Genomic DNA, 22,999 nt, shown 5'->3' with positions numbered 1-22,999 from the left:
GCGACCATTTCCACTTCGCTGATTACAGACAGGAGAGAACTTCTCTGAAACAGACCTGTCCCGACAGGAAGAGGGGTGAGCCGCCCGTCCTGGGGGGTAAGCCAGCCCTCAGACCAGGACTTCCGGGGCGGGGTCAGCTCCCGGGGGCCGTCCCGCCCCTCCGCGCAGTCGGGGGGTGGCCCGCAGGGGCGGGGAGCGGCCGTGGGCGGGGCCGCGCGCCCGGGCCCTCCCCCGCGCGACGTCACGGCGCCGCGGCCCCGCCCCCGCGCGCGGGCTCCTCCCCCTCCCCCGGCCGGGGCGGCTGGCCAGCCCGGAGTCGCTGGGCGAGCGGGGTCGCCTCGCAGCGCCTTTGCACGGTAGGTGGCCCTGGGGTGGCGCGTGGGGCCCGGGCCGCGGCCGCCGGCAGGGAGGCGTCTGCGAGTCGGCCTCGGACGCCGTGGAGCCCTCAGCCCGGGCGGCTTCTTCCCGGGCCCGACGCGGCTGCTGAGGCTCCGGGGCTGGGAGCTGGGCGGGAGGCGGCGCGCGCGGGCCGGTTCGAGGATCCGCAGACGCCGGGCGCCCCGAGCGCTGTCCGCGGGGTGCGGTAGAGCCCCGGCCCCCTGACCGCGCTTCTCGCCTCGGACCCCGCGCCCCGGCGGCGCTCAGCGTCCGTGTGTGTGTTGGGAGTGGGGGTTGGGGGCGACGGCGTGTCACCGCCGTCGGGGTCCCCGGCCCCTCCGCGGCGTGCGGGGACCCCCCGGGCGGGCTCCGGGACGCGCGGGGGGCGCGTGGAAGTTAACTTGCAACGCCGTGCAGTTGCGAGGCGTGTCCAGAGTGGAGGCGTTGGGCGGCGGAAATCGCTGGCTGAGGAGGGGGCCGCAGAGAGCATGGGGTAGGGGGAGCCCTGGTGAACTTGAGGGTCAGCCGGGAGGAGGGAGCGAAATTCTGCCAGAAGACCCCGCCGCCTGGCAGCCTCCCCCTCTCAGTGTGAGCTGGACGGAAGGTGCTTGACAAAACAGACTGGGAGTGGCAGCGCGGGAAGGGGGGCTTGGTCACCCAGGCCTGGTTGCCGGACTTGGCAGAGTCGTTATTATTATGTGGGGCAGAAGTCGGGTCTGACTTTCTCACTCAAATGCCCATCCCCTCGGGAGGCAGGGTGGGGACCATCCAATGGAGTGCAGTCGTTACAAGGCACTGTGCCTATCACTTGCCCACTTCCCCTTTTACAGGTGGGGAAACTGAGGCTCAGAAAGGTCAAGTGCCCACGGCCCTTGTAGGTCCCACAGGTAGGATGTGGCAGAGCTGAAACCCACCCTCAGACGTCCTGACTTCATATGTCATGTATGGTTGTTGGGGAGGGGAGCTGTCAAACTCCTACTCATCCTTCAGAAGCCTCAGGCAGCACCCCATCCTGGAAGCCTTTGGCAGGCATTGTTGAGTGCTTCCTGTTTTGAAACCCACAGAGGTGACTGGCCCTTTCCCTCACTTATCAACCGCCCATCCTGGGCTGTGGACATCTGTTCCTGTACCCCATCTCCTATCCTTTCATTCAGCTGGGTGGCCTCATGGTTAGGCCAGGCTTCTGGAGTTGGGCAGATCTCGGGGTGACTCACTCTGGTTTAGTAGTGATGTAGTCTGTGCGAGTCATTCCTCCTCATCCAGCCTCAGTTTCCATGACTGTAAAATTGGGTTTGTTGAGTCATTCATGAACCAATTTACCCTACTGAATCCCAGTTGTACTATTATTTACTCAGTGTGTCTGTTTAAGTCACTGTATTTTTTTTTTAAGATTTTATTTATTTATTTGACAGACAGAGAGAGAGAGCACAAGTAGGCAGAGTGGCAGGCAGAGGGAGAGGGAGAAGCAGGCTCTCTGCTGAGCAGGGAGCCTGACGTGGGGCTCTATCCCAGGACCCCAGGATCATGACCTGAGCCGAAGGCAGCCGCTTAACCGACTGAGCCACCCAGACGCCCCCCACCGTATTTTTTAAAGCCTCATGTAATCTCTTTATAGCAGCTTTACTAAGATCAAGTTCATATATCCTATAATTCACGCTTTTAAAGCATTCAATTCAGCGGCTTTTTAGGATATTCACAGAGTGAATATTTTAGAACATTTTCATCACCCAAAAAGAAACCCTGGACCCATCTGCAATCACCTCTCAGTCCCTCTCTCCCCAGCCCCTGGCAACCACTAATCTACTTTCCGTCTCTATGGATTTGCCTATACTGGACATTTCATGTAAATGGAGTCACGCACAATGTGGCCTTTTGTTACTGGTACCTTTCACTTAGAATGATTCTGAGGTCCATCCGTGTGGTAGTATATAGCAGTTCTTCCTTACTTTTTTTTTTAGTATCTCATTACTTTTTTTTTTAACAGGTTTTTTTAAGATTTATTTATTTATTTATTTGAGAGAGAGAGAGAGAGAGAGAGAGAGAATGAGTAGGGGAAGGGGCAGAGGGAGAAGGAGGGAGGAAGCCGACTCCCTGCTGAACATGGAGCCAGACGCAGGACTCGATCTCAGGACCTGAGCTGAAACCAAGAGTCAGACGCTTAACTGACTGAGCCACCCAGGCGTCCTGGTATTTCATTATTATTATTATTTTTTTTTTATTTCAGTATAGTTAACATACAGTATTAGTTTCATTAGTTGTACTTCATTACCTTTTAATGGCTGAATAATATTCCATTGCATGGATATACTCTAACCACTTCTCAGCTGGTGGACATTTGTGTTATTTCTGCTTTTTGGCTGTTGTGAATACTGCTGCTGTGAACATTTGTGTACAAGCCTGTGTGAGCCCATATGTTTTCAGTTCTCCCCGGTATATCCCTGGGAGTAGAACTGCTGGATCGGATGGTAATTCTGTGTTTAACCTTTTGAAGAAGTGCCAGGTTCCCAGAGCAGCTTCCCCATTTTACAGTCTCGCCAGCAGCAGATGAGGGTACCGATCATCTTAAATAAACATAGTCTCCGAATAGTTACAGTCTTTGAAATCACTGGCTTTGATGTGCTCGGTATAAATTATTTTCCAATACGCATTGAGTTAAATGCCTCGTTAGCAGAATAAGGAGTGTCCTGTGGGTCACCAGAAGCATCTCTGGGACCATCAGGAAACCAGAAATCCAGCCCGTGGAGCGCTTTGCCAAGGCATGTGTGTGCTTGCGTTGCTTCTGTAACAGGGGCGTAGTTGTGAGGGCAGTCTACCGGGCCCTGTGCGGGACGGGGGGCACTGAGGAGCCCAGGGGCTTGCAGTGCCTACCCCAGGACCTGGTGGTGCCTGTTAGGAACCTGTGTATAGGAGAATGGAAAAGTAGGAACTGGCCAGACCTTCCCACCCCAGCTGCAGAGGCCAGTCCCTCAGCGGTGAAAGGGAGTCTGGTCCTGCCCGGGGCCCCACCCTGGCCACCTATGCTCATTCTGCAGGTGACCTCCCCTGGTGGCCATGTGGGGTGGGCCATCTGAGCGGCCTCAGGGAGTCACTGCTTGTTTCAACCGACGCCACCCCTCCCTCGCCCCCCACTCCCAGACCTGAGACCCACAGTCCTGAGTTGCAGAGGCCCTGTCGGTGCCCCTCGGGATGACACACAGACATCCCCTCCTTCCTCTTGGCATCGCCCCCATGCCTGGGACCCCCACCTCTTCCCTCACGCTCTTTGCCTGCTGTGAGGATGAAGCTGCTCGGGAAGAGCCCAGGTCAGAGCAGGGCATTTTCATGGAGGAACCAAGTTTCTTGAAGGTCACCAGTTCCTGATGTTCTTAAGCCTGTCGTCTGCTGGTTCTGGAACCGAACCCGGCATCCCTCCGTGCGTTCTGGGTTCCCATGGAGCAGCCTTGTCCTACCTGGACAGCTGCTGTTTGGGAGGGCCATTGAGCTGGGCCTCTGGCACCTGTCACCAGCCCCTCCTGCTTTTATTCATTTATGCATATTTTCCCTTCCTTGTCCTTTTACAACCAGGCATTCCTGGATAGCCTGGGGAAATGGAAACGGTTCAGGAGACTAGGGAAGAGTCTCTGGGCCTCAGTGTATCCTGCTGGGGAAATGGGTGTGGACTGAGTCAGAACTTGGATCTAGTGCCACCCTGGGATTGGTAAGGCTGTCAAAACGTGTTATCGACACGACTTTGTGAATCGATATGTAGTAAGAGAGGTGGGTCAGCAGTGGCTGGTGGTAGTGATTTAAAAGCCCAGGTATGGCCCAGATGGCTCTGATCTGCCCTGTGGCACTGCAGAAACTTGTCTGGGTAACAGCAGCTCCTGGCCTCCCCCCGCCCCCCCGCCACCTGTTCCTGCCATCTGCAGGGCCCCTTCTCTGCGCTCTGCAGCCACACACTCACCCTGTCTGGGGCCACTCCAGAGAAGGTTCTGAGATGCCTGCGCCCTCGCATGGCCCTTCTCTGGTCTTTTCCACTCTGGATTGTGGCATAAGGAGGATTCATGGGAATGATTCATTGAGAATGGCCCGTGGGGTGGGCCGAGCCCCAGAAATTGCAGGGAAGGGCTGCTGGGGGCAGTGTCCACGTGCCCTGGGGAGCCGCCGGGGCTGCCGTCCCAGGGAGGAGCTTCATGTTATCCTGTGTGCTCAGATGGTGGGAGGCAAGCGCAGGGCAGCCAGCCTGTCTGCCAAGTGCATTCTTGCATCGACCAGACTTTTGACCAGGCTGCTGTGGCCAGAAAGCAGGCTGGTGGCCAGAAAGTGGGCCTGGTGGCAGTGTGCACGCTCCAGGGTTCACACCTGCATCGGAATCTGGTTGTTCCGCTCAGCGGCTGCACGTTTGTGTTCCTCCCTTCCTGCTGCCATCAGTTTTCCCGTCTGCAGAATAGAGGTGCAGCTAGGACCTGCCTCCTGGATTGGACCAGAGGGGACGGGGGCCAAGTGCTTATCTTGTTGCAAGGCAAAATGAGACGGCTCAGGGTCAGAAAGGCTGTTGGAATCTTGAGTGTGTCCCTTTGGGAGCCTCAGCTTTCCCATCTGTCGGAAGGCCATAATTATAACTGATATCAACAGAGCTCACCAGGCACGAGGCAGTGTTCTAGGCGCTCTGTGTACACGAACTCGTTTGATCCTCCCAATGCCCAAAGGAATTGGACAAGCCGAGGTATGGAGAGGTGAAGTCATTTGCACAAGGGCACCCTGCTAGGAAGTGGGAGAGACAGGATTTGAATCCAGAGTCTACGCTCCTAATTACCATCTTACCCCCTCTCAATATCCTATCTTTTTTTTTTTTTTTTAAAGATTTTATTTATTTGACAGAGACACAGAGAGAAAGGGAACACAAGCAGGGGGAGTGGGAGAGGGAGAAGCAGGCTTCCCGCTGAGCAGGGAACCCGACGCGGGGCTTGATCCCAGGACCCTGGGATCATGACCTGAGCCGAAGGCAGACACTTAACGACTGAGCCACCCAGGCGCCCCGTGATACCCTAACTTAATGCCCAACACATAGAAAATACTCGGAAGGTGTTGGTTATTATTACTGTATTATATTGTTATATACTGTTACAAATTATTATGTATTATTAATGGACGTTTATCCCTTTCCCTGCCTATTTGTCCACACTCTAACCTGGATGACAGAACAAGCAGGGCTCTTGGCTTGCGAAGTCCAGACTCCTACCCCCCAACCCTGATCCCTCCTCTCCCTCCCGTTCCCCCACACTCTCCTGAGCAATTGGGGCTGGGTAGGGGCTTGGAGGTAGCTGAGTCCCAGCTGGGTTTCTGAATTGCTATGTGACATTGGGCAAGGTGCTTTCCATCTCTGAGACTCAGTTTCCCCACCTGTGAAATGGGCAGGTTGGCCTGTAACAAGCTGCCAACCCATGCCTTTGACCCACGGGACGGTTTCTGTTTAGCTCCCATGGTGTTTTATTTTAAATTGAGCCAACATTCAATTATTTTTAGAGAATCATCCAATTTCCCACTTCTTTTGGGAACGCAGGAGCTTGGGCCAAACTGGAGTGGCCTGAAGATCCCCCTTAAATGCCCTGGGCCCTCCTGGTCATTGTAGTCCCCACCACACCATTCCCCACCATCTCATGCATGACCTTTCTGGCTCCCAGGGCCCTCTGGCCCAGTACAGGTCTTAACAGCTCTGAGGACACCCCGGACCTGCCTGGGTGGGTGTCACTTGAACACGCAGTTTATTGCTTTAAAAACAAAAAATTTTTAACCCCTGGTTTCCACGCTCTTCAAGAGTCGCCTCAGCTCTGCTTTTCTGGGACATTGACGATTGTCCGAGGCCTCCTGTTACCTATTCTGTCCCTAGAAGCCTCGAGGCTTTTAACACATCAGGAGCTTGTCCCCATTCCACACTCCCTGTCTCTGGGCCCCAGGGTCCCACCTTACCTGGTTCAGGTCTCCACATAACCCACAGTAAGATATTCGGGGCCAGCGGAAGTCCCTCTGCTGTGAATACTGGCGAGGATGTGTCTGTGTCCCAGCGTATCTACACTGCTTGCCCGGCTCCGGGGACACCATCCCATACCCTTTCTCTGTCCTCACAAGGGATCAGGGGGGCATTTGTTACTGACCACTCCATTTCCTGGAAACTGAGGCACAGAGGCAGTCAAGTCACTTTCCCCAAGGTCACACAGGCCTGATGTGACAGCAGTGGAAATTTGAGCCCACATCTGCCCAACTCCAGAGGCCGCCTGCGGGAGTCATTCATCCATCCCATCGCTGCACAGATAGCCGCTGAGGGACGCCCTCCATGGACATCTGTAGTCCCGGCTGTGGCCCCAGCACCTGGCACTGGGCCTGGGTTACCCTGGAGGACTCAGGAACTACTTGTGGAAAAGGGACATGTGGAAGTTTCTTGGCTACATGCTGGGGTGCAGGATTTAAGAAGCCACCAGGTCCCCTTTTTCCTGGAGTTTACCCTCTAGTGGAGGCATCAGACAAGAAAAAAAGTCAACCACATCTCTGACCTGAGGTGCCTGCCTAGAAAGTTGACAAACTATAGCCCCTGGGGCCAAGTCCGGCCCACTGCTTGTTTTTGTAAATGAAGTTTTATTAGAATACACCACACTCATTTATTTCCCTTCTGTCAGTGACTGCTTCTGTACCATAAGGACAGAATTTACTGGTTCCCCAGAGACCATGAGGTCCAACAAAATTGAAAATACTTTTTTTAAAAGATTTTATTTATTTATTTTACAGAGAGACAGCGAGAGCAGGAACACAAGCAGGGGGAGTGGGAGAGGGAGAAGCAGGCTTTCCGCCGAGCAGGGAGCCCGATGTGGAGCTCGATCCCAGGACCCTTGGGATCGTGACCCGAGCCGAAGGCAGACGCCTAATGACTGAGCCACCCAGGTGCCCCAAAATTGAAAATATTTATTGCTGGACCCTTTACAGAAAGTCTGGCAACCCCTGATCTAATTATCTCTTGGGTCCCTTTAAGTTATAGTATTTTGTAAGGTGATAGTAAAATAATGATTGCCATTAATATTTGAGTGCCTGCTGGATACTTAGCTCTTGGGGCTTCTGCCTGAAACTTTCCCACACAGCTCAGGGAAGGTTTTGTTTTGATTTTGACTGTCCATGGGCATCAGGGGGCCTTCACTTCTTTATTTAGTCTGTTCTCCCATTTAGTCAACAAACGGGGCCGGGTCCTGCGAGGATGTGGGCAGTGTCCCACCCTGTGCATTCCTGTGGAGGAGGCAGGCCAGAGGGGTCATACAGGGTGCTAAGTGCTTTTTGGGGGGCATACTGGGTACTGGGATGGGAGGCAATCAGGGAAGGCTTCCTGGAGGTATTGGGGGGGGGCTGCAAATTGTGCCAGTAGGAGTTGGCTGGGTAGAGGAGGGCAGGAAAGGTGTTCCAGGGAGAAGGAACCGCAGGTGCAAAAGTTCAGAGCTCTGTGACCCCCGTGGCCTGGTAGGTCTGCTCGAATTTATGGCTTCCGGAAGTTGGTATGTGTGGGTGGGGGTGGAGTAGGGTGTTAAAATTGGAGGTCAGCAGGAGTCGAGTCACAACACAGGGTCCAGTTGCTACCCTGAAGGACCTGGGTTTCCCCCTGGAGAAAGAGTTTTCCTTTCCAGGTCTCCCTCTAGCCTTTGTGGACTCCCAGGAGAGTCACCGCTGGATGCTAACTTAGCGGCTCCTGTTGTTTAACACAGAGCACGCCCCTGCTGGGCTCCCCCTCCACCCCTCCCCCTGGGCTCCCTGGGTGGCCGCCCCCAGCTAGGAGGCTTAAAGATTGCTTCCTTTGCATTTATTTTTGCAGTTTTTTTTTTAATTAAGGCGTGTTTTTCATATAAGCCGGTGGGTTCTGGTTTCCTTTGAAAATGTTATAGCGATATTGAGTTCACTGAACAAAAATAGGAAACAGGTGAGAGTAATTGGGAAGGTGGCCCTCAGCAGGTGGGAATTTGGGCAGCCCCGCAAGGGGGCGGGGGGGGGCGCTCCCAGGGGGCCAGGCTGGTACGTGACCTTGCTCTAAAAGGTTTGGCTCCTCCCTGAAGCCCCAGGAGCGTTGACCCGAGGGGTGGGGAAGGACACCGAGCTGAGGTTCTGGTTGCAGGCTGTTCCCAGGCTCCCCTATCTAGCTCCTGCTCCCTGCGTCTGGCTGGGTCTCTATTTTTGTCTCTCCCCGTCTCCTTCTCATCCCTATCTCCCTCTGTTCAGGTTTCCCTGACTCGGTCTCCCCCATCGCTGTCTCTCTCTATCTCTGGCTGGCTGGCTCTCTCCATCTGTTTGTCTGCCTTCTCCCTCCCCCACCTGCACTACTTCCCCTCCACCCCCCCCCACCCCAGCTCTTCCTTTATCTCATTAGAAACTCTCTGTCCCACTTCCTCTGGCTGTGAGTGACATCCTGCCCCCAGAACCTTCGGAACCGAACCCTCACAGAGGCGGGGGACTCCACCACCACCCTCCGCGAGGCGGCGTGGAAGTAGGTGGTGTGCGGATTCCTGGCAGGGAGGTGGAGGCCCAGGGAGGTCTGGAGGCCAGCGAAGGCAGCACAGCACTGCAGGGATTCTGAGTCCGCCTGCCCCTGGGGCCCCAGAGTGCGGGGGGGGGGGGGGGTGGGGGGGCGGGGCAGAGGTGGGGGCGCGGAGGGCAGGCCCCCGGGCTGTGGGGGAGGCGACAGGAAGCCTGGGTTGGCAGCGAGGGGATAGAGTGCAGCTTGGGGTTTAACTTGGTTTGGGGGCTCAGCAGGGGGCTGTCACCTGGGGCGGAGGTGTTGGTTACCCTGCCTCCGGGGACTCCCCCTGAGCCTGCCCACAGCAGGTGCGTGGCCCCGTGGGTCATTGCGTTTCCTGCTGTCTCAGTGACCCTGGGCTCCCTGGGCGGGCCCCACGCTGTGTTCACAGCCCCACTGGCGCGCACAGTAGGTCGGCAGTGCACCTATGTTGGCTAATCTGGGGGAGAACAGCAATATTAGAAAATGAGTTCAGCCTCTTTCTTAGAGGTCTCAGAGACTGAGGCTCAGAGAGTGGAGGTGATTTGCTCAGGTCATGAAAACAGATTTGGAGTACAGAACAGGTCTGGGTTCCCCAAGGTGGATGCAGCACAGGGAGAACATTTAGCTGGTAGGTCCTCTGGTGGCCCTCTGTGGGTGTCCTGTGAACACCCCCTCCTAGGAGGTGGGGGCACTGGGGTTTGAGGCTGGCTCACCCTCACCCAGCTGCTGGGGGAGTCCGGGCAAATTCCTCCCCTGAGATCCCTGGGGGTCTCTACTTTACCCTCCGAGGGAATGAAGAACAAGGATCCTGAGAATGGCAGAGGGGGTCGGCTCGGTGGGGTCAGAGGTCACTGACCTCACTGTGCTTGCTCTCAGGCAGGGGCAGTGGCTGCCTTAGCCTTGGGAACCTCGCTCAGTCCTCTGGTTAGATGTTGCCCTGGATCACGAGGATACCATTATATCACAAGGTCTTCCGTGACTTAGCTGGAAAAACCCAAAAGGAGAAGACATGGATTCCACCCTCAAAAGCCTTCACTAGCTCCCTATTGGCTACAAAGGAGTGGGGGGAGTCCCCCTCATGGCACTCAAGGCCCCGCGATCTGGCTACCACCTTCCTCTCCTACCTCCCTCCCCTCTTGAGCAGGTGTAGGGCAGCACCTTTAAGCAAGCAGCAGGATCCCCTGGAAGGCCAGCTTGCTGCACCCCATACCCAGAATCCACTCCCCCCTCCCACTCATTCAGCAGGTCTGGAAAGGGACCAAGAATTTGCATTTCTAATGGGTTCCGAGGTGCTGCCAATGTGGTCTGGGAACCCACTTTACAAAGTGGGTTTTAAGCATACTCTAAAAACCAGACGGTGTAGGAGCAAAAACCTGCTCCACCAAACGCCTTCTGTGAGCTCTCAGGCAAGGACTTTAACCGCTCTGTGCCTCGGTTTCCTCGTCCATAAAATGGAATAATATCCGCACCGTTCTGATAGATCAGTTGTAAGGATCAATTGGACTTAGTACGCCTAAAGCGCCTAGAACAGTGTCTGGACATGAAGTAAGCAGGCAGTACATGCACGTTTGCTATTATAACTACTCTTGCTATTGTTATTTTTATTACAATTCACATTTAACCCCACCATGACCTTGACACTGTTGTGCTTACAGTGAATCCTTTGCCATTCTTGATTCCCAGTGCGCTTGGACACCTCTGGGCCTCTCTGCTCAAGCTCTTCCCTTCCCTGGGACCCCTCGCCCATCCTCTGCACCTGTTCCCGTGCTACGCATCCTTCTCAGATTCCTGCCTGACCCTCCCCACTCCCTGCCCCGCACCAGCCAGAATCCACAGCCCCTTCCTCTGACCTCCTTGGTCACATGACTTACTTATTCCCCTGACCCGGCTATCTCCTTTCATTCTGCCCATTATCCAGTTACTTGAATGTCCGTTTCCTGTGCCGATCCACAGACTTCTCCAGATCTGACTTCTTGGGGCTGCCAGTGGGTGGCAGGTTCCTAGTGGGGCTGGGACGGTGGCAGGGAGTGATGGGCACAGCCAGACACGTGGTCGGGAGCCCACGTTCTAGAGGGTGAGAACACCCAGGGGTGTGCTCCTTCATTGAAAGGTGATTACTTACTTACTGTCACTTCGCCCAGCTCTGCTCTTTGGGGACCTTCTCCACTGGGGGCTGGGGACAGAAAGCCCAGATGAAGGGGGTAATGAGGACTCCAGGGAGCTGCATCTGCCTCCCACCATTCAGTTCCCAGATCCCTGAATAGCTAAGACTTGCCCGTTCCTGAGCAAACAGGTACATGTGCGTTTATCTTTTTGCGTGTCGTGTCACTGAAATCTCACAGTGACGTGAGGCAGGCATCGAGAAGAGCCCTGATACTGTGGGAAGGTGGGGCTTTCTGAGTCCGACACATGGGAGTCAGAATGCCAGCTGGCTGGTGCCCAAGCTATGAGACCTTGGGCCAGTTACTTCCCCTCTCTGGGCCTCCGCTTCCTCACCTGTAAAACGGAGATCACAGTCATGACCATCTCTTGGGTTGCCAAGAAGATGATAGATAAGGTTTTCTGGTGCCCGATGCATAAAGGTGCTCGGTGATTCACAGCAATAAGGATTATGTTGTTCACCCATTTCACAGATGAGGAAACAGGCTCAGAGAAGTTCAGGGACTGTCCCCCCACCTGACCCTCTTCCTGGTGATGTCCAGGCAAGTCTGTAGATAGAAATACTTTCCAGCAAGGTCCCAAGCATCCTCGGAACCCAAAGTGTTTTCCCGTAGGAAAAGGCTGTTGACTCACTCCGAATCTGGAGTTCCCCCGTCCCCGGAAGACAGTGAAGCATGAGGAGCTGCCCCTTCTTCCTCATGGCTTTTGATTCGTTAAGTGTTCTTGTTCTGAACAGCTCTTGAGGACTTTGAAACCCTGGCTCTTCTGCCTGCTTCGGGAGTAAGTGAGGTAGGAAACTCTCCTAGTCCCAGGCTGTGTTTGTCTGAGACGGAGACGGGGGCAGGTTAATGCTTCGGTAAACTAGGTGCCCAGGTAGGAATGGCCCCAGAACCAAGCCTGCAAATTGTGCTCCTAGCCACCCCCCCCCCCCCGTCCCACCTCTGTCCAGACCCACATGTCCACCCATAGTATCGACAGGGGATGAAAGCTGAATGCCGCTTGGATGAACCATAAAAAAAGGTGTAGGCCTTCTTATCTGGGGACATTACCTCCCACAAATGGTTATTACTTGCTTGCTTTGTTCTTGGTCAGGCCTTTCCACATTTGGCCATCGGCCATTGCAAAACCTCCACAACAAAGAAGTGGAAGGTGATGCAATCAAAAAAGCCATAAACTGCAACTGGGAGCGGGGGGAGGGGGAAGTTAGCCAAAGACTTTCTGAGCAAAATATATGGGAACAACCTGACTCTTTTGTAAGCCAAAAAAATACATGGGAACAACGTGACCTTTTTGTAGGAGTTGGCTTCCCACGTAGAAAACCCATTTCCATGCCCCTGGGGCAGATGTGCAAGTGGTTAGCTGGCTCCAGCCATTACCCTGAGTCCTTGTATAAGACTGGAGATTGGTTTTGCTTAGTCTTATCAAAACATTAAAAAAAGAAAAACCATTCTGGGACCTGGGAAAAGACCACGGAGTGGTACGCATGCAGAGGTCAAAAGAGCCTATTGTGTATCTGCATTTATTGGGTCAGGTAAATGGAAAGTCTGGAGGTGATCACTTTCAGGTATAGCTGGATCCAGGTGCTCCAGTGTGTCAGGACATGTCTCTTAGATGGGCTTTCTTCGGTGGTAGCTTCATTCTCAGGCACGCTCTCCCCAGTAACACTTCCCGGCATACATCCTCCTAACATTAGCAGTCTTGGCTGCAAGAGAGCCATTTCTCTAGTAATTCTTGCAAATCCTGGGATTGAATCCTCTTCACCCACCTCGGGTCTAATGCCCACCCGTGAATGTCTGTACCCTTTTATTGGCCAGCCCTCCATCACTGGTCCTGCGCATGGGATCAGTCCCATCCCAGTCACAAGGAGTGATCCCGGAAGATCAGAGAATGCATGCTTGGCAGGTAGTTTGACAGATACCCATGCCAGTGACAGAGCAGAAATAAAAGGGAGAGGCAGGATTTCTACCCTGGAGGGAAAAATGGAGGCAGACACTGCCATTCATTGAGCATTTACTCTGCTCCAATATGGTATTAAGGCCTTTATGTGTGCTTAGTTGCTGTTTGCCTTTTATAGATAAGAAAATGAGGCTCAGAGAGGCTAAGTGACTTACCTAAGGTCACAAAGCTAATAGGGGAAAATTCAAACTCAGGTCCATCTTCCTGCAAAACCCATTCTTTCACCACTCCCTGATACCTGAGGACACTTACCGATCAACAAAGTGAGCTCGAAAAATAAAATATGAATGCGTGGGGGTGTGCCAGGCTCTGTGTTAAGGGTGGGAATACAAAAGAGAAAAATTTCAAAAAGCCTGCAGGGCCCCTCAGCCCATGAGCTCTCCACAGTCAAGTGTGGGAGATGAAGGGGCAAACAACAATTACTGCAGAGAATGGTGAAGGGTAGGCAGAGGGGACTGTGAGACATAGGAGGTGTTTAATCTGCGTGTTGGTGGAAGGTTTCCTGGAAAAGGTGATGCTTGAGCTGAGGTAATAACAAACAAGCCAAGATAAATTTGGGGAGAGGGTACATAGGTACCTAGTAGATAGGACTCTTGATTGACAAAGACAGAAACCCAGCTCCCACGGAATTAAGCAAAAAAAGTACATTTATTGGTTCATGTAACTAAAAAGTAGAGGGGTAGGGATGGCTTCAGGTGTGGCTGGATCCAGGAGCCCAACTAATATCAGGGAGTCATGTCTCTATCTCTTGGCTCCATCGTCTTGGGTTGGCTTCTCAGGCAGGCTCCACAGGTGGCGACCAGAGATATCCCTGTACCTCCAACCCCACACCCTACTTGCTTAGCCTCCCCAGAAGTTCCTGCTGAAGTCTCAGGCTGACTTTCATTGACCTAGAATGAATTATATATCCATCCCTGAACTAACACTGTGGCCTGGAAACAGAACACGTAATTGTCCAGGCCTAGGCACATGCCCATACCTGGAGTCTTAGATACTGGGAAGGTGGTTAGGAAAATCAGGAGTGTGTGGCATCTATTGGGTTGGCATCTATCCATTTGTCTGGAGCACAGAGGGCTGATCCTGAGGCCCCCATAAGCCATGTGGAGAATTGCATCCTGGGGCTCCTGGGTGGCTGAGATGGTAAGAGTCCCACTCTTAATTTTGGCTCAGGTCATGATCTCAGAGTCATGAGATCCAGTCCTGCCTCTGGTTCCACGCTGGGCATGAAGCCTGCTTAAGAGTCTCTCTCTCCCTCTCCCTTTGCCCCTACCCCCTTTCTCTCTCTCTCCCTCTCCTAAAAAAAAAAAAAAAAAATGTACCTTAAGGATAGCAGGAAACCTTGACATGGGTACTGTTGGAGAGTTGCAGGGGTGGAGGCAGGGGGACCAGGTGGGAGGGGGAGGTATTCACATTGTTCCTGTGAGGTGCTTTCTCTTTGCAGCTTTGATTTGCATTTCCTTGATGGCCAGCGATACTGAGCCGATATTGAGCCATCTTTCCTGTGCTTGTTGGCCATTTGTAGATCTTCTTTGGAGAAATGTCTGTTAAAGTCCTTTGCCCATTTTTGAATCAGGTGGTTTGGTGTTTTGTTTTTAAGTTTCAGAAGTTCCTTATATAATCTAGTTACTAATCCCTCATGAGATACGGGATTTGCAAATAGTTCCTCCTGTGGGTTGTCTTCTTATTGTGTTGATGGTGTCTTTTGATGCACAAAATGTTTCAATTTTCATGAAGTTAATTTGTTTCTTTTTTCTTTTGTTACCTGCGCCTTTGGTAACACAGCCACGAATTGGTTGCATGGCGGTGTCTTGAAGGTGAAGTCGGCAGGAGTTGCTGCTGGGTTGGATTGGGGTGGGAGAGCGAGAGGAGAGTCTTGCTTTTGGCTGCCTTCAAGCCTTTGGGCTGAGCGTAGTACACTGCCACCAAGTAAGGGTGGAACGTATTTGGGGCGAAAGCCAGGCGATTAGCTTTGGGTGTGTTAAATTTGAGGTGCCAGCTCAGCACCCAAGTGGGGGTGACAAGGAGGTGGTTCTTGCCAGAGTCCGTGTTGAGGACAGAATTTTGGGCTGGAGGTGTTCATCCAGTAGGAATCTCTTGCTAGCTGTGCCAGCGTGTTCAGGTTTGGTCCAGCGTCAGGAAGGAAAAAGCCTGAAAACATTCTCCCAGGGGGGACGGAGAGAGAAGAAGACAAGCAGACATCACCTCCTTGGCCTCTCATCAGAAGCCAACCCAGCCTGGCTACTCCTTTACTGAGTGTGGGTTTGGGGCAGGGGTGTGTGCCAGGCACTGGGCTGCGGGTGGCACGACCGGAGGCCTTGGCTCTGTTGACCTTTCTGTTCCTGGGGCCCGGCACCAAGCCTGGCCCCGGGAGAGCGCCTGCTGGTGGCTGTCGATAAAAGGAATGAATGGAGTCCCGTGTGTTCGTCAGTAGCAGATGGGAAGGTGCGTGCGTGGGAGGATGCCCGGCCAGCACCACCATTCCTCAGCGTTGGACAAAGTGTGGCTCTTTAAGACTATTTTTAGTGAAGTCTATCATACGTACAGAAAGGTGCATACATCGTAAGTGGACAGCTCGATGAATTTTCAAGAGGTGTGACGGCACCAGATCAAGAAAAAAAGCATAGGACAAACAATGAATCATGGAACACTACGTCTAAAACTAATGATGCAATGTATGGGAATAATATAAGAATAAAAAAATTAAAAAACAAAAAGAAGTTAAAAAAACAAAAAAAGAAAAAAAGCATAGGCCTTGCACCCCCTCCAACAAGATGCCTGGTACCCCCTCCAGTCAGCCCTCCCCAAAGGGTAGCCGCTATCCTTAAATCTCCTATTAGAAGTTAATTTCGCCTGTCTTTGTACTTTATAGACGTATAAAGTACTTTACATACATAAAAACGCAGATGCTCTCTTTTGTTTTGTTTTTGTTTTTTTTTTCCTCAGCATAAATCTGTGAGCTTCATCCAGATTGTTGCGTGAAGTTCTGGCTTGTTCTTTTGCCTAGCTGTTCAGTATATATATTTATTTATTTGTATTTACGTATTTATTCTCTTGTTAATGGGCATTTCCGTAGTTTCTAGTTGGGGGCTTTTGCAAATAGTGCTGCTGGGAACATTTCAGTATGTATTCTTTGGTGAACAGTTAGATGCACTTCTTTTTTTTTTTTTTTTTTTAAGATTTATTTATTTGAGAGAGAGAGCCGCAGGAGGGGTGGCAGGAGATAGAGAATCGCAAGCAGGGATGAGTGCTGAGCCCAATGCAGGGCTCGATCTCACAGCCCTGAGATCACGATCTGAGCTGAAATCAAGAGTCGGATGCTTAACCAACTGAGCCACCCAGGCGCCACAGTTTAGATGCATTTCTGCTGGGTGTGTACTTAGCAGTAGAATTGCTCAGTCATAGAAAAGGTGCGCGTTCAGCTTTTGGGTTTGTTATGTCATTTTCCCAAAGGGAATTGCCAGGTTCCCCTGTCACCTGAGCATGAAAATTTTGGTTGCATCACATCCTTGCTAACACCTGGTGTTCTCTTTTTTTTTTTTTTTCTTTAAAGCTAGTCACATGTATAGTGGTCTTATATTAGACTTTTAATTTGCATTTATTTTCCTGATGGATGGCAGTGAGTGTTCTTACATAAGCTTATTGACCATTTAGATGATCTCTTCTATGAAGTGTATCTCTTCAGATTTGCCCATTTTTCTCTTGGGTTGCCTATTCTTATTGATTTCAAAGAGGTCTTTATATATTCTGGTTACAAATACTTTGTGTTATTTATGTATTGCAAATGTCTTCCGTTTGTAAGTTCTTTCAGTCAGCAAGAGGAAGAACTGGGCATTTCAAGCCTCAAAGTCATTGATTTGAAGACAGGGCAAGCCCTTCACCTGTGTATGCCTCAGTTTCCCTCTCTAAACCCTGCAGAGTATTTATCTTTAGCCCAACGCTTGCTGTGTAAATGGAGCTGTGACTGTTATTAGCACCTTTGTAGGGATGAAAGAACCCCCTGAACTAAACCAGGCAAAACTCACCCTGTAGGGGCTTTTTCAACCTAAGTCATTCCTGTTTCTCAGGTCAGTTCTATAAATATCGATGAAGCACTTACTATATACCATTCTCCAGGTTAGGCATTGAAAGTACAGCACTGAACAAGACCCAGTTCCTACCCTTGGAGGATGTTGCTTCGGGGGTGAGTGCTTGGGGGCTGCAGGAGCCCCGGGGAAGTGTTGGCTGAGCTAGAGCATCACGGAAGGCTTCCTGGAGGAGGCGAGCGTCATGGGGTTGAGCATAGTTGAGTACGCCTCTTGTGTTCAGGCACACGCTTGGGTGCCTTCTGTGTGCCAGGCCCTGGTTCTCAACCAGAGGTGATTGCACCTCCAGGGAACACTGGCAATGCCTGGAGATATTTTTGCTTGTTGCAATGTGGTGGGGGGGATGCTACTGTTGTCTAATGAGTAGAGGCCAAGGGATGCTGCCCAAATGTTAGTGCTGAGGTTGGGAAGCCTTGAGCCAGATAGTTGTAATACCGTCCAAGGTTACAGTAAGGGGGTTGATCAGAGGGACTGGGAATGTCACCCCAGCCAGAGGATGTCAGAGAAGCCGTCGCAGGAGGGGGAACCTGGAGCTGAATTTTGGAGGGTTGTGAGTGGGAACTGGCAGGAAGCGGGAGGTGCCTAGGAAGGGCCCTGGTGAATCACGGAGATGCAGAGATGGGTGGTCCGCGTGCTTGGGGGTTTTACCCTCAAGGGCAGGCCTGGAAAGGGGGTGGGAGAGGTTTGTGGGGACCGATCACCGTCAAGGACTTAATCAGCCTGTGTGTCCTCCTCCTCCCCCCCCCCCCCCCCCCCCCCCCCGGAGCTGTAGGCCAAATTTGGTTGCTGAGCCCTTTCAGTGTGGCTAGCGCGGCCGAGGAACTGAGTTTTTTATTTCAATTTAACTTAAATTTAGATCTCAAAACAGACACTTGATTCCGTTCCTGGGAAACTTTTAAGCATGTGTGGAACTATTTCGGGATGCGAATGTACGTTTTCAGCTGTAAATTTTGTGAACTCTAAATACAGATCAGATATGCCTACTGAAAAGTTGAATGTACACCCCAGATTTCAGACCTAGTACTAAGGGAAATGTCTCATTAATCTTAATTTTTATATTGATTTTAAACGATATTTATATTTTATGTTGACTTTATTTAAATTTTCATATTGATTAACGGTAACATTTTGGATAGGTTGGGTGAAATGAAATCTAGAACCAAATTTCATTTCACCGTTTTCTTTTTCATGTGGCTTTTGTTTTGTTTCGTTTTGTTTTTTTACGTGGCTTCTGGAAAATTGAATTCCACGTGTGGCTCACCCTGGATGTCATCTGGGCGTCGCTGTTATGAACCCCGGGGAAGGGCTGGAATGTCTGGCCGAGGCTGAGGGCTCGTGGAAAGGTTTAGGCTGGGGAGCGACGGTGGTCAGGTTTGCATCGTTAGTTACACCCTCTGGCCACTGTGGTGAGAGAAGATTCTAGAGGATGGGATGAGCCTGGCCGTGGGGAGACTGTATAGCCTGAAAGGCTTGAGCTGGGGCCACAGAGAGATGCCCTGATGCCCCAGACAGATAGTCCACAGGCAGGTGACCAGGCTGGGCCCAGAGGAAGGAGGAGCCTTTGGGGAGGGGGCGGGCACATCCCAGGACTGACCGGTCCTTCAAAGAGGCCTCACAGCTAAAAGACCGCAGGAGTAATGTTGGCCGCTGCAGATCAACCTGCTGCTTCTGCTGGTCTCCTCTCCAGACACCTGCCAGCCCCAACCTGGTCCTCCCCTGCCACCCTGACTGCAGCCCGCACCCCGCTCAGGTTTGACACCCCACTTCCTGCTTCCATGTCCTGCTCTCCACTGCTTAGCAGGCTGTGTGACCTTGAGCAAGTGGCTCTCCCTCTCTGAGGGCTGCCAGCTCTGCACGGCCTCACCCCTGCCGCACCGAGGGCATAGGCGAGATCTGTGATGCCCACGGATGATAGATCTTCCCGGGTTGGATCTTTGGAGGGGTGATAGTGTGGAGCCCTAGGGGAGGGTGGGCATGGCACCCTCCCGTTCACTGGGTGGATTCTCATCTCCCATCTCTGGATTATGTCCCCGCTGCACTGCTTTGGAAGCTGAGGCTCAGAGAGGTGAGGGGGCTCGCCTAAGTCCACATAGCTCAACAGGAGCAGGATTCAGATGGGGAATGCAGACCTTGTCAGTGCCAGGCCACCACTCCCATGACCACGTCTCAGTGTTGGATCAAGGGCAGGGCGCTGGGCTCCGTGTCCTCATCTGTTGGGTGGGGTGGACAGTGCTGACTTCGGCGGTTGGCTGCAAGGAGGGAGTAATTGAGGGAAGCAGCAGAGCGCCCGCTCCAGATGGGAGACAGGCCTCCCGATAGCGCTCCCGTTTGTTGGCTGATCCCTACGTTCCATTCCTCCCAGCTGCTCTGCAGTGAGTGGTATGAGCCCACTCTCCGGGGAGGAACCTGGGGCCAAGATGTGCACCTAGTCAGTCAAAGCTGGGGCCCCAGCCAGCACCTTGGCTGTGGCTCTAGGGCCCTTTCCCTCCCCTGCACGGGCCCTGTCCTCACCCCAGGACCCCGACATTACCTCTAGTGCTTGACGAGGGCGGGCCTGCCCTGTCCCCCCCCCCAGCCTGGTCCACCGTCCCGGGTGACTGGACATGAATGGGCACAGGGCAGCCTCCCCGGGGGGCGCTCACGGATGCCCAGCCCACAGAGCCTGTTCCTCGGGAACTTTCCTTCCCTTGCTAGGTGAGCTGTAATCTTTCCGCCTTCCTGCTTTGAGTTGTGTGCCAACGGCCAGAGTGGGCGGGCAGGAAGCTGTCAGGGAACCTGCCCGGGGCATGGCCAAATTCTAAGAGCCAGAGCTGGGCTCTCCCAGGTCACCAACCCTGGGTTCTGGTTGTCTCAACACCTTGTTCAGCCTCATAGCTGGAAAAGGGAGGAGCCACCAGCCTGACTGAAAAGCAGCGTCTGACACATGAAGTTGGTACAGAAGGGGGACCTTGCAGACGGCTGGCCAGAGGGTCTTTTGGGGGAGCTTTGGCAGTTGCTGCTGAGATCTGAAGATGCCTAGCCCCCAGCCAGCTGACCCCTTTTTACATAGCTCCCTAGATCTGTGCTGCGCAAGTTTTAAGGTGCACGGGAATCCCTGCGGTCTTTTAAAATGCAGATTCGACGTGGAACCTCCAGAAGGGACTAGCAGGCTTCCAGGGAGCCCTAGGGGGCCTCTCAATGTGGGCGCAGGGAGGCCTGTTCCTGTATAATGGGGTGGGTTGCAGAAAAGATGAAAACAACCTAAATGTCCCGCAGAGAGGCTTTGGCCCTGAATGGTGGGCCATCCCTGCAGAGGGGGAGCAATGCCCTGGAGCAATTAAAGGAGGGAGGACTATCCAGTCCGATCCATATGATCCATATGGGTCTCATTTTCTGTGAGGTTGAGCACCCTCTGAGTGCGGGGGCTTTGCTGTGTCATTAGCTGATGCGACCCGTGCTAGACTGCATCTGGCTGGGCTATAGGGCACACACAGTAGGTGCTCAAGCAGTGTTTTCCGGATGGCAGAACCAATGTGCTGGCATGGAAATACCTCCATGACCTAGCGTGGCATGGACCACGCAAGTTTCAGAAGGATGCGTGTGGTCCGGGGCTTCTCAGCCTTGGCCACCCTGGCATTTAGGGCCAGATGATTGTTTGGTGGCAGGGGGGGGGGGGGCCTGACCTGGACATCGTAGGACGCTTGGCAGCATCCCTCGCCTCTACTCGTGAGATGACCCCTACTCGTGACAACAAAAGCTGTCTCCAGACATTGCCAATTGTCCCCGCAGGGGCACAATCGGTCCATGGTGGGGGTATGATGGCGTGTGGATGGAAGGAGGGGAGGACGGGTGTTCAGGAGGGTGGGAGAGAGGCTCGGTGTGATGTCCATTCAGATACGGTTCGACTGGGACCCCCTGGAAAGAAGGGCAGGCGGCCCCTCCCCAAACCCATCAGTAGCAGTTGGAGACTTGGCTCCAAAGAGACTTAAGCTTTCTCTATTTTTTAAAAAATATGGAGATGATATCTGTGGCTTGAATACTTAAGTAAATTTTAGAACTAGGAAGGATACAAGGACTTTTTCTAGAGTTGTGAGGGTTTAGCTTGTGGATCACTTGATGTTCACTGGCCCAACTGGCGCCCAGGGAGGCCAGCAGAACTGGAAGTGGCGGGGGTGTAGCTTGCGGGAGCTGTGCTGGTTTTGCTCCGCAGCACCAGCAGGATGGCCTAGGATGTGGAGCCTGTGACAGAGGACATTGGCAGAGAAGGCTCCTGTAGATGGGCACTAGCTGCCAGGCTTGGGCAGCTTCAGAGTCATCTTGCACATCTCTTGCTCAAATACCTGCCGTGGCTCCCTAGTACCCAAGTCTGAATTTCCTTCCTGTGCCTCCTGGGTTATTATTCCATGCCCTTCAAAGGATTTTCCATGACATAACTAGATTCCAAATACTAATAATAGTGATAACTATAACAATAGGACCCAGAGCACCAACTGTTTTCGGGAACAGTGCAAAGTGCTTTCCATGCATTATTTTATTTAATCCATATGGAAACCATCTGGCACTGCTGCAAGTCTGATTCTCATTTTATATATGAGGAGACTGATGCCCACAGTGGTTGAGTGTCTTGCCCAAGGTCACGTAGCTCCTGGCCCTGCCGGGATCCTCAGCCTGACTCCAGAGCCAGACTTTTAATCAGGAGGCCAGCCTACCTAATCTTGTTAGGAGAATGAGCCAGCACGATGCCCACAGAGAGGAGGCTGGGTGTCTGGAGACCTGGGCCCAGGCCTAGCCTGCTCTATGACCTTGACCAGACTCTGCTCTCTGGGCTTGCCCTGGGCTTTCTCGAAAGGCTGGCTCTATAATCCAGGGCTGAAGGTCTCCAAATTAATGCAGCAAGCCTAGAAATCACCCTGATTTCATTTTTCGCTTCTTTTCTTCTGTATCACACCATTGATACATATCCCCTGTAGGAGAGTTAGAAAATTCAGGGGGAAGAAAAGGAGAAATAAATGAAGTTCCAGTTAGCATTTTAGGGTGTGTCTTTCTAGAGTATTTTTCCAACATAAATACTTACCAGCGTGGGATCAGCCAGTCTCTCTGTCACCTAATTTACCTCGGATGTCTTGCAGGGTAATGAATTTTTTTTTTAAGATTTTATTTATTTATTTGAGAGAGAGAGAGAAAGAGGGGGTAAGAGCAGAGGGAGAGGGAGAAGCAGACTCTGTGCTGAGCACGGAGCCCAGTGCGGGGCTTGATCCCACGACCCTGAGACCACGACCCGAGCCAAAATCAAGAGTCAGACACTCAACCAACTGAGCCACTCAGGCGCCCCCAGGGTAATGAATTTTTATAGGGTCACATCCAGGTCTAGTGTGGTTATACCATGGAATGTTTAATGAGAATATCTAATTAGAGATGATGATAATTTAATAGCTGGCATTTACTGGAATCCTTCTCCTGCCAGGTCCTGCCCTGATCACTTGCCTCAGCAGTCATCCCAGCAACCCTCCAAGGCAGGCCGCTCAGCCCATTTGACAGATGAGGACAGTGAGGCTGTTGCCATGAACTGGCCCCAGGTCTCATGGCCCAACCTTGGCAGAGCCGAATGTGGACTGGGTCCCTCCTGAGCTGTCCATCCATGCCCTTAACCACTGTCGGGCCACCCCGCCCCTCGCCTCATCACCCGTGTTCTCTTTGAGGCGGACACGTGAGCTGGGTGCTGGCCAAGGAAGGAAGGAAGACCAATTAGGAGAAGCCATGGTGGCTTGCGGTGGCCCGATCTGCAGCCCTGGGGAGTGTTCCTGCTCCTCCTGGGCCAGAGAGCCACTTTGCCGTGGGAATTTGCAGAGCCGTGTGGGGTGAAATCCAGACTGGCTTAACCGGACAGATTTCCCAAGACTTGAGTGTGTGGGTGGCCGGAGCGCCCATGGCTTCCAGT

At 52.7% G+C, this 22,999-nt stretch overlaps 1 protein-coding gene across 1 annotated transcript in view; it reads left to right on the top strand.

Annotated features, from left to right (window-relative positions):
* Positions 1-292: 292 nt before the first annotated feature.
* Positions 293-22,999, top strand: part of TPST2 (tyrosylprotein sulfotransferase 2) — a 48,689-nt gene continuing 25,982 nt past the window's right edge. The window contains exon 1 of the mRNA XM_035017260.1: positions 293-356. The gene's annotated coding sequence lies outside the window, so the exon portion shown is untranslated. The remainder of the gene's footprint in view (positions 357-22,999) is intronic.

The sequence above is a fragment of the Mirounga leonina genome, unplaced genomic scaffold, assembly GCF_011800145.1.
Source record: "Mirounga leonina isolate KUSES-001 unplaced genomic scaffold, KU_Mleo_1.0 Mir_171, whole genome shotgun sequence".
NCBI classification, from domain to species: domain Eukaryota; kingdom Metazoa; phylum Chordata; class Mammalia; order Carnivora; family Phocidae; genus Mirounga; species Mirounga leonina.
This window is presented reverse-complemented; position numbering and strand designations above follow the sequence as displayed.